This window comes from Haliaeetus leucocephalus, unplaced genomic scaffold, assembly GCF_000737465.1.
Source record: "Haliaeetus leucocephalus isolate CR32 unplaced genomic scaffold, Haliaeetus_leucocephalus-4.0 Scaffold0, whole genome shotgun sequence".
Lineage (NCBI taxonomy): Eukaryota > Metazoa > Chordata > Aves > Accipitriformes > Accipitridae > Haliaeetus > Haliaeetus leucocephalus.
Window position 1 is genome coordinate 30,013,843 of NW_010972436.1, and position 14,281 is coordinate 30,028,123.

The following is a 14,281-nucleotide window of genomic DNA, read 5'->3' on the forward strand; positions in this document are numbered from 1 at the left end:
AATCCCGGTGGGTGCTGGGAAAGGGGCACCCCGGGGCCCCATCCTGGCTCAGCCCCAGCCTGCTGCCCTCATCCTCCCCAGCAGCCCCAGCCCTGGCAGCCGTGTTCATCCCACAAGGAGGGGGGGACCTCCTGCCGATCAGGGGTCCCACTCCTCCACCAGTCCCGGCCAGCTCTGGTGCCCAGCGGTGCCACGCACAGCACAGTCCCGATACCCCAAAGCCCTGACCCCCCCCAGGGGTCCCATAGACCCCTCCTGCCCTGGCACGAGAGCCCTCTGTGGTGACTGTCCCCCTTACCACTCACCCCTTGCAGAGGGGCAACCCCCAGGCAGGGCCACGCTGCCCCTGAGCCCGAGGACAGTCCCAGCCCGGCTGGGATGGGGTGAGCCTTGGGTTGGCAGCACTGTACCCCGCTCCCGGGGACTGTGCCTCGAGGGTGAGCCGAGACCCAGGAGAGGGACCAAGGCCCAGGTGGGACTGTGCCAGAGCTCCAGGTGGGCTCAGCAGAGAACCATCCCCTACAGCCCCCCCCAGGGCACGGGGCAGGTTTACCCGGACAGACACCCAGGAAGGGCCATACGCATTCCCCCTGCGCCCCTCAGAGCTGTTTGCCGCTTCCCTTCCCATTTTTACCAGCAGCTCTGCAATGGGCAGAAGCAGGCAGCGAGGGGAGAACAGCACCCACAGCACCCCAGCACCTCGGCTCAGGCAGAGACGTCAGGCAGGCTCCTGGTGCCCTGTGTTCCCTGTCCCCTCCTGGGGGACCGGGCTTGGGCAGCCCCAGGACCTACAGCAGCCTGGGACCGGGGTGCAGAGCTGGGGCGTGGCAGGGCAGAAAGGGACGTACGTGCGTTTCCCTGCAGCCAAGGGAACAGTCCCGGGAGCTGCACGCCTCCCCGAGGAGGGATGCTGCCGTTCGGGCTGGCATCACACAGGAAAATAAATCATCTGCATATAGGTCAAACGTCTAAAAATGTTGACTGGGAGGTACTCAGAGCCCTAATGAGAGGGAAATTAATGAGCCCAGCAGCCCTGGGGAAGCAAGGAGAGCTGTGCAGAAGGCAAAAAACCTGCAATACTTGCACAAAGGAGTGGGGAGCAGAAACGTGCAAACACCCTGGGCAGCCGAGAGCGAGGCACAGGGCTCCAGAGGCAGAATTTGTGAGAAACTTGTGTCTTGAGAGGCTTTTACACAGAATTTTGCCTCTGCAGAGCAGGAGCGGGTGGGAGAAAGGAGCAAAGGGGCTCGGGAGGTGGGAGCCCCAGGGGGAGGCAGGTACTGCGGGCAGGCACCCACAGTGCGGGGAGGGGGGGGCCCGCGCCTCCGCCATGCGTCCCGCAGGGTGACAGACCCACCGGCTGCAGGGACACATGGCAGAGCCTGGGGAGTCTCCGGCCACCCCGCAGGAGGGGCAGGAGCCGGCCCGGCTTTCCCCCAGCACTCACTGGGCTCCAGCCAGCCGACAAGGGCAAACCACAGCAGTAACTGGCACAGGCAGGACAAACGCAAAGGCTTCTCTCTTGCCCCAGGAGCTTCCCAGAGGTCTTGCAGGTGGAAACATGGACAAATATAAATAGCTCTGGGAGGAAAACTGCTGAGAAACCCTGCAAACCCCTGGGTTTCAGCGTGGCAGGTTTGACCAGGATGGAGCGGGCTGTGGTCCCTCCCGTCAGGTGCCTGGCATGCAGCTGAGATAACGACATGCAGGGCCCACTAATGAAACAGAGCCTAAAACTGTGCTGCTAGCAGATGCACTGTCCTCGCAATTACTCACCCTGCACGATCCTCCATCCCGATGTTCCAGGCGCTAAATTAAACTAATCCCTGAAATCATAAATTTAAGGTTGGTGGAAAAATATAATTGAACCTGCCAGGTCGCCTGTGGCATGGGGACGGCAGGAGCCCTTCCCTGTGCCAGCCTCAGGGCTGGCACTGGTGTCCCGGGAGCATGCCGGGCAGCCGGCCCTGGTCCCCAGGAGGGACAACCGGCCGGGGTCAGCCTCTGCCCCCCATCACAAACCTGCCCCTCCTTCGCCCAGAGCCACGGGCATCTCCCGGCTGCAGGGGGGCCAGGCCTGCTGCAGAGCTCGTAGCTGCGAGACCTGCGCTGGCAGCCTGGGATGAAGGGGGTTTTTCCCAGAGAACTGCAGATGGATGTGGAGGATCCTGGTGCCCAGGGCCTGGCGGGCAGAGCCTGGCAGGGCTGGGTGCTGCCAAACTGCAGGCACACTGGCAGGGAGCAGGCAGCACTCCTCCGGGCACCAGGACCGCTGCAAAATCCCCAGGGTGGAGAGAAGCCAGAGAGGAGCCCAGCAGATGGGGAAGCCGTGAACACCCCCGGTGCCGAGGAGATCACCTCCCCTTGGCGCAGCGCGGGAGGTGCCGAGTGAAGGATTTTCCTGGCACAGGGAGCCAAGAGCTGCTCTCCGCACTGCGACCCGCAGACCTGCTGGCACAGGGCACAGGGACACGTTCCGGGCTGGGAACCACCGCCCCGGTGCATCCCGCATCCCTTTCTCTCCCCCATCCCATGTGAGGCTACGGGGGCCAGCACAGACCTCTTGCTGATACTCCCGGCAGTCCAGGCCACCTTCTCAGGGTGGGAGGAAGGATGTGGCCCCCCCATCCCACTATCCCTCTGCCCTCCCCTGCCCGCGGTGGCGGGGGGTTGCTGTGGGCGCAGGGCACGCATGGGGAGAGATGGGGCTGCGCGTGCAGGAGCTGTGACACTGCCAGAAACGCTGAAAACACAGAAAAGGCTTTTTCCTTTCTTTTTTCTGCAAAAGAGATTGGAGATTTCGCAGACAGCTGAAACACCCCTGCAAGATGCCAAACCTCTGCTGCTGTCGTTACGCGTGAGAAATCCCCACCCCTGCGCACCCACCCAGCAGCTGTGGGTGGCCAGTGAAGCAGCCGTGCTGTGCCGTGCCGTGCCGTGCCTTGCGGTACCACACTGTGCTGTGCCATACTGTGCCAGGGAGCACAGGCACGCACTGGGGCAGAAACGGCGAGCTTTGATTAGAGCGGTGCTGGCTCCGGTCCTGGGGGAAGGTCAAGAGCCACGTCTGCAGGTCTGGCATTAAAATACAAAACAAAGGAGCAGGTGAGGAGGAGCGCAGGGCGAGGAGGGCTCACGCCGGGCGTGGGAGCGTGGCGGCGTGGCTGGCACAGCCCCATCCCTGGGGAGGCGAAGCCCGGCCGTCCCTGTGCCAGCAGCAGGCTGGGAACGTGGCTGCGGGAGAGGCAGGTTGGCAGTCCTGCCCCTGGAGCACTTCGGGAGCTGAGGGGCGCAGAGCTGCTACCATCCTCCCTGGTTTTCCCAGTATTTTCTTCCCAGCAAGGCCCTTCCCCAGCTTCCCACCTGGGGAAGAAACTCCCCCTTGCACCCCAGCCACCCTGCTCACCTCCAGCGCTTGCATCTCCTCCCGGCACAGCCGCTGCTCGGTGGGGGCAGCTGGGCTGGGGGTGGCACTGCACCCCCCAGTGCTGGAATCCCCCCGTAGGACGTGGGGCACGGCCACCACCACGGCCACTGCCACTGCGACTGTGCTGGCCAGGTTGAGGAGCAGGGCCAGCAGGACCCACGGGACGTGGTGAGGGGACACCGCGCAAGGCAGGCTCCCTTCCCAGACTTCCCTCCAGACCACTGCGGCCCCCAGCCCCACGCGGGGCGAACCGCAGACCCCTCTCCTCCTTTACCCTCAGAAGAAGGGATTTGCCCCGGGCTCTGCGCTGTACGTTGTGGGTCACCGAGTCACCAGTCCCCCAGGAAAGCCCCCCGTGCCACTCGCATCCACCCAGCAGCTACAGCTGTGCTTCGCGCTCAGGACACAGAAGTCTCTGGAGGTGACAAACTGTGTGAGGAAAGCCAGCCTGGGGACAAAGCCAGCCTGGGGACAAAAGCCCCGCATGGCCCAGTCCATACAGACCAGCCCCACAGCCACCCCCAGCATGGCCCGGTCCATGCTGCAGCCGCGACCAGGACCTCGTGGCAGTGACCAGGTAGGACAGCGAGGACTGCTGGCCAACGCTGATGTTGATGATGGTCGTGTCCGTGCCCGTGCCTGTGGTGCACACCTCCACACCGTCGACCCACACTGCACCCCGTCTGGAGCCGAGGGGTCGGTGCCGGCTGGGCACTGGCCACGGCAGCGCCTGCCTGGCCACAGAGCCGGCTCCTGGGCAAGGCTGGGGTCACCCCCCGATGGCGGGAGGCTCAGCATCTCCCCCAGCACCAGCCCCTCGCTCTGACTGCGCCTGGGCTGCAAAACCTGGGACCCACCAGAGCTGGAGCAACTGCAGCCCGAGGAGGCAACGCCGAGAGAGCTGATGCTGCCTGTGCCCAGAGCACCGTCCTCCCATCGTGGTGGCTGCAGACCCCCTCCCAGACCCTGGGAGAGATGAGGACCCTCGCCCAGGGCTGATCCCTTGCAGCTCCCTCCCTGCTGCCTCCGCAGCAGCACAGGGATCCTCCATGCCGGCCCCTGCCGGGTCCATCCACCCACCAGCTCCCAGGGTGGCCAGGGCCCCTCTCACCCAGCTCCTCCTGCCTTGGCGAGTCCCATGGGGTCTAGGGGGGGTCGGCAGCCCTGCAAGGGATGTGCTTCGGCATGCTCCTCCCCACGGGCACCGTGCCCGTGCTGCTGCAGAGCCCTGTCCTGTGATGCCCGGTGCCAGGCGCTGCCAATGCTTGGCACTGGCTGCCTCTGCTGCGGGCTCCTGGGCATGTCCACATCGGAGGGGGTCTGGGCACAGCCCCCAGCCCATGGTGCCCAGGACCCCCTGGACTCCCACGTTGGCAGAGCAGGGTGGCAGGGCTGGACATGCTGACCGGGGCATGGACAGACAGACAGGTGGGGGGGCCCTTGGTCCAGGCCCACCGCAGACAAGCCCCCATCCTGTGCCGCTGGAGCAGAGGAGCATCTGCCGACGCCAGAGGACCAAGCCCACCACAAAAGCAAGCCAGCGCTGGATGAAGGGACCCCCTGGGAGACAGCCCTGCAGAGCGTGGCAGTCCCACCAGGCACAGGCAGCCAGGGGAGGGTACTCGGTGGGCAGCACCATCTGGAGCGGGGACCCCACCAGGCACTGACCCCCAGTGTCCCCCCTGAAACCTCCTCCCCCACAGATGGGTGCTTAGAGAGACCCGGGAGACAGGCAGCCCCTTCCAGAGACACCTGGAGAAGATGCCCTGTGACAACCGGAGGTACCCCCGCCATCATCCTGTAGCCACGCACAGCGTGTGGCCCTGTGGGGGTCCAGAGCCCCCGTCAATCATCAGTCGGTGGGGCACTAGTTATAACAGCCGTGCTCACATGGGATGGCAGCACGCCCGCCGCTCCACTGCCACGTACCGAACCGCTCCAGCTCCCCTCCTCCCCTCCCCAGGGGGGCCGTGGTCCATATGCTGCCCTACTTCACACCAGCCCCCCCGTGCTCCGCTCCCGGGGGAACGGGAGCTTCCCAAGGGCTGACAGATGTGCTACAGCCTGGAAACCCTCTTCCTCCCACCGTGACCTGCACCACCCATGCTGACCTCCATGCTTCTCCACGTGGGCATCCCAAAGGCATGAATTGAGGATTTTTATTTTTCTCAGTTTCTAGTACACAGGTCAGGCTGCTTCAGCACGCTCAGGGTACGAGGAATTTAAGACCCAGTAGCCAGAAGCATTTCATCAAGCATAAAGAGACATACTGCAAACATTCACACTCATATGATCTCATCGAGAAGGAGCAAACCCCCCTCGGTTTTGCAGGCAGCCTCATGCCTCCCCATCTGCCCGTGACCCCCTGATCCAGAGCTGTTAGGCAGGGCGAGAACGTTTCAGGAGGAACTGGGGCAGTCGGATCAGGAGAAGCCGGTGCTCAGCACCGCAGCGGCGCGGCAGGAGAGTTTCCAGGCCAGTGCTCGGGGGGGCCGCTGGGGATTTATGGCGGTTATTACACAGACGCTTCCCCTCTCGCTGGTTTCTGTGCCACCTCCGAACGTGACACACGCTGCGGCCCCAGGTGGCTTTTTTGGGATGCCCTAGTTGTGCCGCCATACCGCAACGTGCCGGGTGTACACGTGGTTCGGCCACCGGTAACCAGGCCAAGAGCCGGTCACACGCAGAGGGGCTGGGGAGCACGGGACCGTGAAGGGGGGGCTCACCCGGACACGAACGCTCATTTGTGCTTTATGATTCAAAAAATCATGAAAAGTCCAAAACGCACTTTCTTCTTTCTTTGCCGTTCAGAATGAATTCATGAGGCTGGGAGACATTTTCCCAATTATATTTCTGGAATGAGCCCAGAGCTGGAAGGGTCAAGGGAATTTAAGACACTGAAGTGTCCATCATCCTCTTAATACCCTTAAAGACACAGATTTCTGGGCCTACACTTTCTTAATGCTAAAAATTACAGCAATTACTTCACTGTGAACAAAGTATTGAAGGAAGAGGAGAGGCTGGACATGGCTTGCCCAAAGTCATAACCTGGTACGCGTGGAGTGAGCGGCCTCTAGACAGCCATTTTGCAGAGCAGTTGTCACCCAGAAGGACCCGCAGGCTCTTCCAGGTGATGGGGTTGAGGTCTGGAAAGGACATTTTCTCCAATTTTCTAGTAAGCTGAAAAAATCAGACCATCACCAGGGTGATGCCTGCAGTGGTGCCAGCTGGAAGGAGAAATCTGTCTCCGGAAGGTCAGTGGGACGGAGCAGGTAAAGCTGCCGAGCTCAGGGAGGAGCCAGAGCTGCTCTGCTCTGTCAGACGCCGAGGTAGGCTCGCCTCCATCACAGGACAGACCAGGGCGACAGCAGCAGAGGCCTGCCTCGTAAAGGAGATGCTCATGTTTACCCTGAGACAGCAGACGATGCACAGACCCTCTCTAGCGCGCGACCCTTGTGTCTGCACGTCAGTTCTCATCCTCAGGGCTCTCGCGGATCCCACATCTCCCCCAGGCAGCTGCAACAAGCAGAGGCATGCACCTCCGTTCCTACAGCAGCTGCAGTGCAAAGCAACCGCCGTTACACAAAAGCTAACCAGATCGGTCAAATAAGCCCAAAGGGGATCAAAGATGGAGAGTGACGTTGCAGTCGGTTACGCAGTTCCCCAGTTCCATCGCAGTCAGTTACACACTTCCCCAGTTCCATCGTTGGCTTTCCCCAGCATCACCCCTCCTGTTTACCGGGGACACCGCACAGCCCTCTGTCACCAGACCCAGACAGGGAGGGGAGCTGCCCCCAGGGCCAGCTGGACGTGGGGGAGGCCTTCCTGCAGCCAGCTTCCAGCTTTCCCTAAGAAAACCCAGTTACCAAGGCAGCTGGTGGCCAGGGATGCTGGAAGCACCAACACTGTTTCTCAGTAGAACACAACCTCATCCCAGGAACAGTATCCACTAGGACTTCCCAGTATAAGAGTCTCCTGATCTGGGGGGGAAAAAAACCCCAAACGATAGTCTTCACGATCAGCCCAAAATTTTTCATGACAAACTGCGCCCCATTTGTATTATTTTGGCATTGCCAGGGTTAATCATAGAATCCTGGAATGGTTTGGGTTGGAAGCCACCTTAAGGATCATCTAGTTCCAACACCCCTGCCATGGGCAGGGACACCTTCCACTAGACCGGGTTGGTCAAAGCCCCATCCAACCTGGCCTTGAACACTGCCAGGGATGGGGCATCCACAGCTTCTCTGGGCAACCTGTTCCAGTGCCTCACCACCCTCACAGTGAAGAACTTCTTTCTAACATCAGATCTAGATCTACCCTCCTTCAGTTTAAAACCGTGTTGTGGTTTAACCCCAGCGAGCAACTAAGCACCACACAGCCACTCACTCACTTCCCCCCCACCCAGTGGGATGGGGAGAGAATCGGGGAAAAAAAGTAAAACTCATGGGTTGAGATAAGAACCGTTTAACAGAACGGAAAGGAAGGAAATAATAATGATAATAATAACAACACTAGAATGACAATAAAAACAATAAAAGAATTGGACAAGTGATGCACAATTGCTCACCACTTGCCGACTGATGCCCAGTTAGTCCCTGTGCAGCGATCCCCTCACAGCCCAGCTCCCCCCAGTTTATATACTGGGCATGACATCACATGGTATGGAATACCCCTTTGGCCAGTTGGGGTCAGCTGCCCTGGCTGTGTCCCCTCCCAACTCCTTGTGCCCCTCCAGCCTTCTTGCTGGCTGGCCATGAGAAGCTGAAAAATCCTTGACTTAGTATAAACACTACTTAGCGACAACTGAAAACATCAGAGTGTTATCAACATTCTTCTCATACTGAACCCAAAACAGCACTATACCAGCTACTCCCTCCCAACCTTATAGCGGCCTTCCAGTACTTCAAGGGGGCTTATAAGTTCTCCCCAGAGCCTTCTCTTCTCCAGGCTGAACAACCTCAACTCTCCCAGCCTGTCCTCATCAGGGAGGTGCTCCAGCCCTCTGATCATCTTCATGGCCTCCTCTGGACTAGAGCCCTCACAAGGTCTCCTCCTCCCTGTGCTCCCACCACAGTGCACACAGCAGGGAGGCAGCACCTCCATCACCATGACAGGGGACAATGCTCCGTGGGACTGGCTACAGCAGTATGGAAGACATACAGGATGGCAAAGCCTGCGGTACCGAGTCCCTCTTCTCAAGACAGAGAAAATCACATCTCTCACAGGGATATGAGCCTTGTGCCCGCTTCATGTGGGGTACCAGAGAAGAAAAAGAGGAGGACAGTGTCACAATCGGCAACAAAAATAGATCAATTGAATGAAAAATAGCTCAGTTGTTTCAAAACTGTTGGGTATTTTTGGCCAAAGATCACACTTCCCTACCTCCCACACTGGCGAGATCTCAATTAGCCTTTGTGTAATTAGTTTTCCCCAGAAGATGAGATTTCATTACATGAATACCAATAAGGGAATACAGGGCACATGTTGGAGGGATGCCACAAAGCATGAGACCCACGTGCTCGCACGGATGCGCCACCTCCTCCCGCTCTGGAGTGTGCTGGAGACGATGCGGGCTCACCGCTGCACTGCAGTGCCCGCTTGGTGTAGGTGTGCGCTGCGAGGCAGAGCTGGGACCCTCTGCCAGGCTGGCAAAGGATGCCTCACGGGCAAGATCGTGATGCATTGGCCGAGTGCTGATGTTGCAAGGACACCTTGTCAGACAGAAGGGCCTGCGCAAAAGCAGAAAGGCTCGCTCAGGAGACTGCAAAGTCTGGAGGAAAAAAACCCCACGCTTGGACAGCTGGAAAGAAGTAGGTCTTGACTATTCAGTCACACTCAGAGAAGACCCTAAAAAGACACAGAAGGCACAGCAACAAAAACCCCTCAGTGACACAGATAAACTCACAGCAGCCAGAGGGTTATGAAGGTTCAATCTCCATCTCATTTGCATACAAAGAAATTTCCCTCTGAAATTATTGATGGAGTTTTTCCAGCTGCAAACGCTACTTTACCAAAACAGCATGGATAAAGCTAAGGGAAGGCTCAGTTGAACTTGAAGACAGACCAGAGTGGTGCCTGGCAGTGTCCCCTGGGAATCGCAGAGCATCCTTTTGCTCTCAGAGATAACCAGCTACACTCAATCAATAAAACAATCTGGTCATCACAGATGACATGAAGGACTCCATTAGTGCCAAATGACAGAAGTGAGACAGCACCACCAGGTTTCGCCAGTACAGCCCGCAGGATGGTCTGTCAGTGGGAAGGAGCTGCGGCATGAATCCAGCATATGGGACCGAGGTGGTCATCCGTAATAGCTGCAGACAGGGACAGTGGTGGGCCCGAGGCAGCCTGGAGCACACAGGTTCTCTCCAGAAGCTACCGAGATGCAACCAGGAGGCTCTGCAGGTCCTTTTTGCACCTGAAGGAGAGAAAGAGAAGGGGCAGGTTGAGCAGTGTCCGCACTCAAGTGTTGAGTGGAACTGATCCTGCAGCAGGGACAATGGTCTGTGCTGTAAAATGGAGGAGCTGCGGATGCAAACTGACATGCCACAGCCTGGGGCAGCCAAAGGGCGAAAGCTGCGCTTGCGGGAAGAGGAAGGTTGGGCTTTTAAAACCACTTATCCCATTTTCTCCAGCAGCCAGGGCACTGCTCAGCTCGGGTGATTTAGTAGCTGCCCTTCCCAAAGCAGCCCTCTATGCCTTAAAAGGAAACATCCCTTTGGTTAAACACTGAACCCGGGCCCCAAAAAGAAGCATAAAGTCATAAAAGGCCTGAGTAATGGAAGATTTTCTCTTAAAAGAAAGAAACAGCTGGCAGAAGAGATGAGGGAGTTTACAGGGCCATTGCGCATTTTGTTATTCTTTTGATTACAAGGTTTTTGACTGCAGTTATGGAACAGGCGGAAAAAAACTGCATCTGGTGTGAAGGCACCAGCTGGAGCAACTCAAACCCTCCTCCAAAGGGGGAGAGCTGAGAACCGCGGCAACTGCGCTGCACCGTGAGCAGAGGGATCGGCTCCAAAGGATGGCGTTAAAGGAGACAGTAAAGCTCAGCTTCACGCCTCCGTGCTTTGAAAGCACCTGATGTACACGGCAAGGTGATGAAGGCAAAGGACAATCAACCTGGTTTCATGCCGAGCACGAGCAAAGTGCTGCCTCTTGGGTCTAGAGAGGATCAGTTTAAAGGGATGGTTTAGGAACAAGTGAAGTTTGGTAAGACAGGACAAATAACCCCATTTCTGTTGCTTGGCGGGTACAAGGTTTCCAGGAGGCTGCTTTAGTTTTGGAGGGGGGTGACAGCAAACAATTTTTTCCTCATAAACAAGAAACAGGTCTTCCGCTAAGAAATACAACAGCAAAAGGTCTCACAAGAAACACAGCAGACTTGTGGAAACACGTTTGACACTTTCCAGACGTGTCCAATCCTTGTGTTTGCGTTTCACAAGGTGCACCACAACCCAGCCCTTTTGCAACTAAAATCTTCAAAACACATTTTTCCCCTCCGGCCTGCTCCGATGGCAGTCCTCACCACGATAGTGAAAGGAATGCAGGACAACAGCTCAAGGCCACAGAAGTATCACAGAGGTTTATTTTGAAATGCCACATCTGATAAACCCCTCTGCTCTGGGAGGTGGCCGTTCAGATGGGACCTGCCCACTGCTGGGCACAGGCAGGCACGCTGCCAGCCAGCGGTCACCAGCCAATGGCACCTGCCTCTGACTCACCGGTGAGAGGCCACAGGGGCAGCTGGCTGACATGAAGCCAGTCTCCAGAGATATCCACAAGTGTTTTCTTTGCAGGGAGCTCTCCCACAAGGGAATAGGGTGGCATGCACCTTCACAGGAAGCCACACAGCACATTTCTTCTTTGGTTTACCACTTTGTCAGAGCCCCTGTGCATGGCCGCGCTTAAGTCAGCTGGCAAAACCCTGAGGAAATGTACAACTGCTCCCTGCCTCATCTTAATGGGTGAGCAGCAGTCAGGATGTGCCCATGAGACAGGCCAAAGGCATAAAAAATGAGAGGAGGTCAAAAACCAACACAGATGTCAGGAGTCACCTGAGGCAGAGGGACAACAAGAGAGAACATCCCTGCACCATCTGTTTCACTCCATGCTCACCCAATTCTTCCACAGAGCAAGCACTCCTGGGCCCCTTCTCCCGAAAGGGATCGGCTGGAAGAGTTTCCATGAGAGGAACAGCAGGCTGGGAGGCTTCAGCTGCGGGGAAGAAGTTGTCAGGAAGGTGAAGGAGCTCTGCTAAGTCACACATGGCTGGAGAGGGCAGAGGAAGATCGCCTGCGTGTTCACTGCCTCTCCAGCACAGGAAGAGGGGCCACCAGGTGAAGCAAGCAGGACCTCATTTCAAAACTCAGGGTCGAGAGCGATGTGTTCAGAGGCGAGAACCTCACTGCAGGCTAATAACGACGCAGAAGCAAGTATCTGTGAGTAAGTCTCACCGTGCCAAAAGCCAGAGATGCAACCAATGTGATCTCTGGCAATATTGTGAGCAGCTGCTTTTGCAGAGCATTTAGGTATCTCCAGCCTCCTCCTTTAAAAGGGATGGCCTTTCAGAGGCTGCAGACCTGCTGCTGCCTCCTCCAGAGAACTGGGTTATCCCAAAGGCCAGGTCTATCTCAGGCTCCAGCACAGGGAGGATCTCTCCAATTCTTGCCACCACCAGACCACACATCCCCTATGAACATGAAGATTTTGAGATTGGCACCTTAAAAAACAGAATGAGAGACGTCCGCCTGGTTCACCCTCACTGTTGTGATAACGGCATCACCGTGCTCTTCAGGAACAGAAATAACACAGCTTGGCACGTGCAACAGTGAATTCTCTCCTCCTTTCCCTGCTGGGACACACTGTAACATAGCATGGAAAAGCTCCTGCAGGTGAGCCTCTGGAGAGGATGCCTACGCCCGCCATGCCCTGAAGGTGAGGGCGAGCTCCTGAGGGACAGCGTAGGAGCACGACGGGGGGGCTCAAGACACTCAGGACCGCCCCGCTGCTGATCCAGGAGATGCTGAAGACACAGACTACCCCATCATGTGTCTGCTCGCACTACTTTTGTGCGGAGGCTCTGAACAGTTAATTAGCTGCGCTGTAAAATACAATTTGCTGCTCTATGCAACCCCCCTGCAGCCCATTTCTGGACAGAGCAGCATAAAACCTGCGGGACCCTCCCACCACAGCAGACTCTCTAACCTCCACAGGCTTGAGCAGCTCCGCTTAACTACCGTGTTTATCTGGCCACCTCAGCCATTTCCTTGGTACTCACTTTCCTATCGCCTCTCCTGTGGCAGAAGCGGGCTTGTCAACACCACAAACTCTGCCCCAGTTGCTGCCCGGCAAGAGGAAGCATCGGCCTGCGCTCTCCCACAGCCATTTATCACCTGCGCCACACTCTGCATGTGGCTGATAACTTAATCTGCTACGAAACATAAACACCCGCTCAGAAGTTTTGTTTCAAAGGTTCCTTTGATTCCAGACATCCTTGTGTTGTTTCCTTTTATAGAAACATAGGAATTTTTCTTTTAAAACTAGAACAGTTTTCCAAATCCTCAGTGAGCCCGAGTCTATAACCCAGCAGCTGGTGCATACAGCTCTGCATGAGCTGTGACAGTAAATGCTCCCGTACTCCAGGAGCACATCAGAGTCACACAAGGGATCACTGTCTCGGCATCTCAGATTTTAAAATGCTGCTAAAGCACTCTACGACCACAGCTTTGACTCAGTATTACCAATAAAATGGCAAATACGATGCTTTTAACAGCCAAGCGGGTTTAGGGAGAGCTTCTGTTGCTGCCAAGATGCGCTTCAAACTCCCACTGGGGAACTGTCACGTACGCACTGAGTCAGCTTGCTGCCCTGCATCCACTCCTGGTGAAACCGTTCTGCTTCTAAAAGGCCCTTGTGCCCTTCTGTGTCACCTGTGATGGCACCTGGCCTGCCTGCCACATCCATGTTGTCTTCTGGGGCTCTGGCTTTTGAAGATGAGCTCTTAATCCCCCAAAACCACGAGCTTTGCTAGGCTTGCACTACGTTTTCTTGAGAGACACCCCTGACCTTCCTCAAGGCTGTGGCTATGGCGATCCTACAAAGGGCCCCATGAAACTGCCCTGTATAACGTGATTAACAGTGCTAATGCGGAGGGAGGACAGCACACGTCCTCCGGGACTCTTCCCGCACAACCACTGGGCCACACACATGGGCAGATTTGAAACAGCTCCTTCCAAGGCTTCATCCAGGGGCGAGGAGGCTCCCGGTTCTAACTTCTAGCAACTTGACCTGCGCCTGCCTCCTCCAACCGCCATCACATCCCTCCCTGCTACTTCAAGCCGCCCCCACCCCTCTCTCTGCCCTCAGCGGGGTCTCCGGACCCTGCGAACGCTCCCGAGGCTGCCGTGCCGTGCCGTGCCGTACCGGCCGGGCCCTCAGCACCCCTCCCGCAGGCTGGCGGGGCTGCCAGCAGGCCGGCCCCGCCCGCCCAGCACAGACCCTGCTGGGCCTCGCCCGCCCGGCAGGGCCCTGCCGTCCCCCCGCAGGGGCCCGGGCCGGCGGTGCCGCTACTTGGCCGGGCTCCAGCCCGAGGGAGGGGAGCGTCCCGGCGGGGCCGGCCGGAGAAGGGCCCGGGAGGGGGAGAGGGGCGGCCGGGCCGGGGGTTAAGGCAGTCCCCGACGCCGCGGGGCGGTCCTCCCGGCTAGGCCGCGTTGCCATAGCGACAGCGGCCGCTCTAGCCGACCATAGAGCGGCGGCCCTCGCGACGCCTGCGCGCCCCGCCTCCCTCCGAGGGGCGGGGCGGGGTCGCTATGGTGATGGGGCGCGAGGGGGCGTGGCCTACAGGGCGGGGCG

General features: G+C 58.0%; 1 long non-coding RNA gene across 1 annotated transcript; it reads right to left on the reverse strand.

Moving 5' to 3' along the window:
- Positions 1–8,397: 8,397 nt before the first annotated feature.
- LOC104828461 lies at positions 8,398–13,056 on the reverse strand. The gene is made up of 3 exons (XR_774018.1): positions 12,150–13,056; positions 11,152–11,644; positions 8,398–9,845 (listed from the first exon to the last, which is right to left on the reverse strand). It is a non-coding gene; the product is annotated as an uncharacterized LOC104828461 (long non-coding RNA).
- Positions 13,057–14,281: the final 1,225 nt, after the last annotated feature.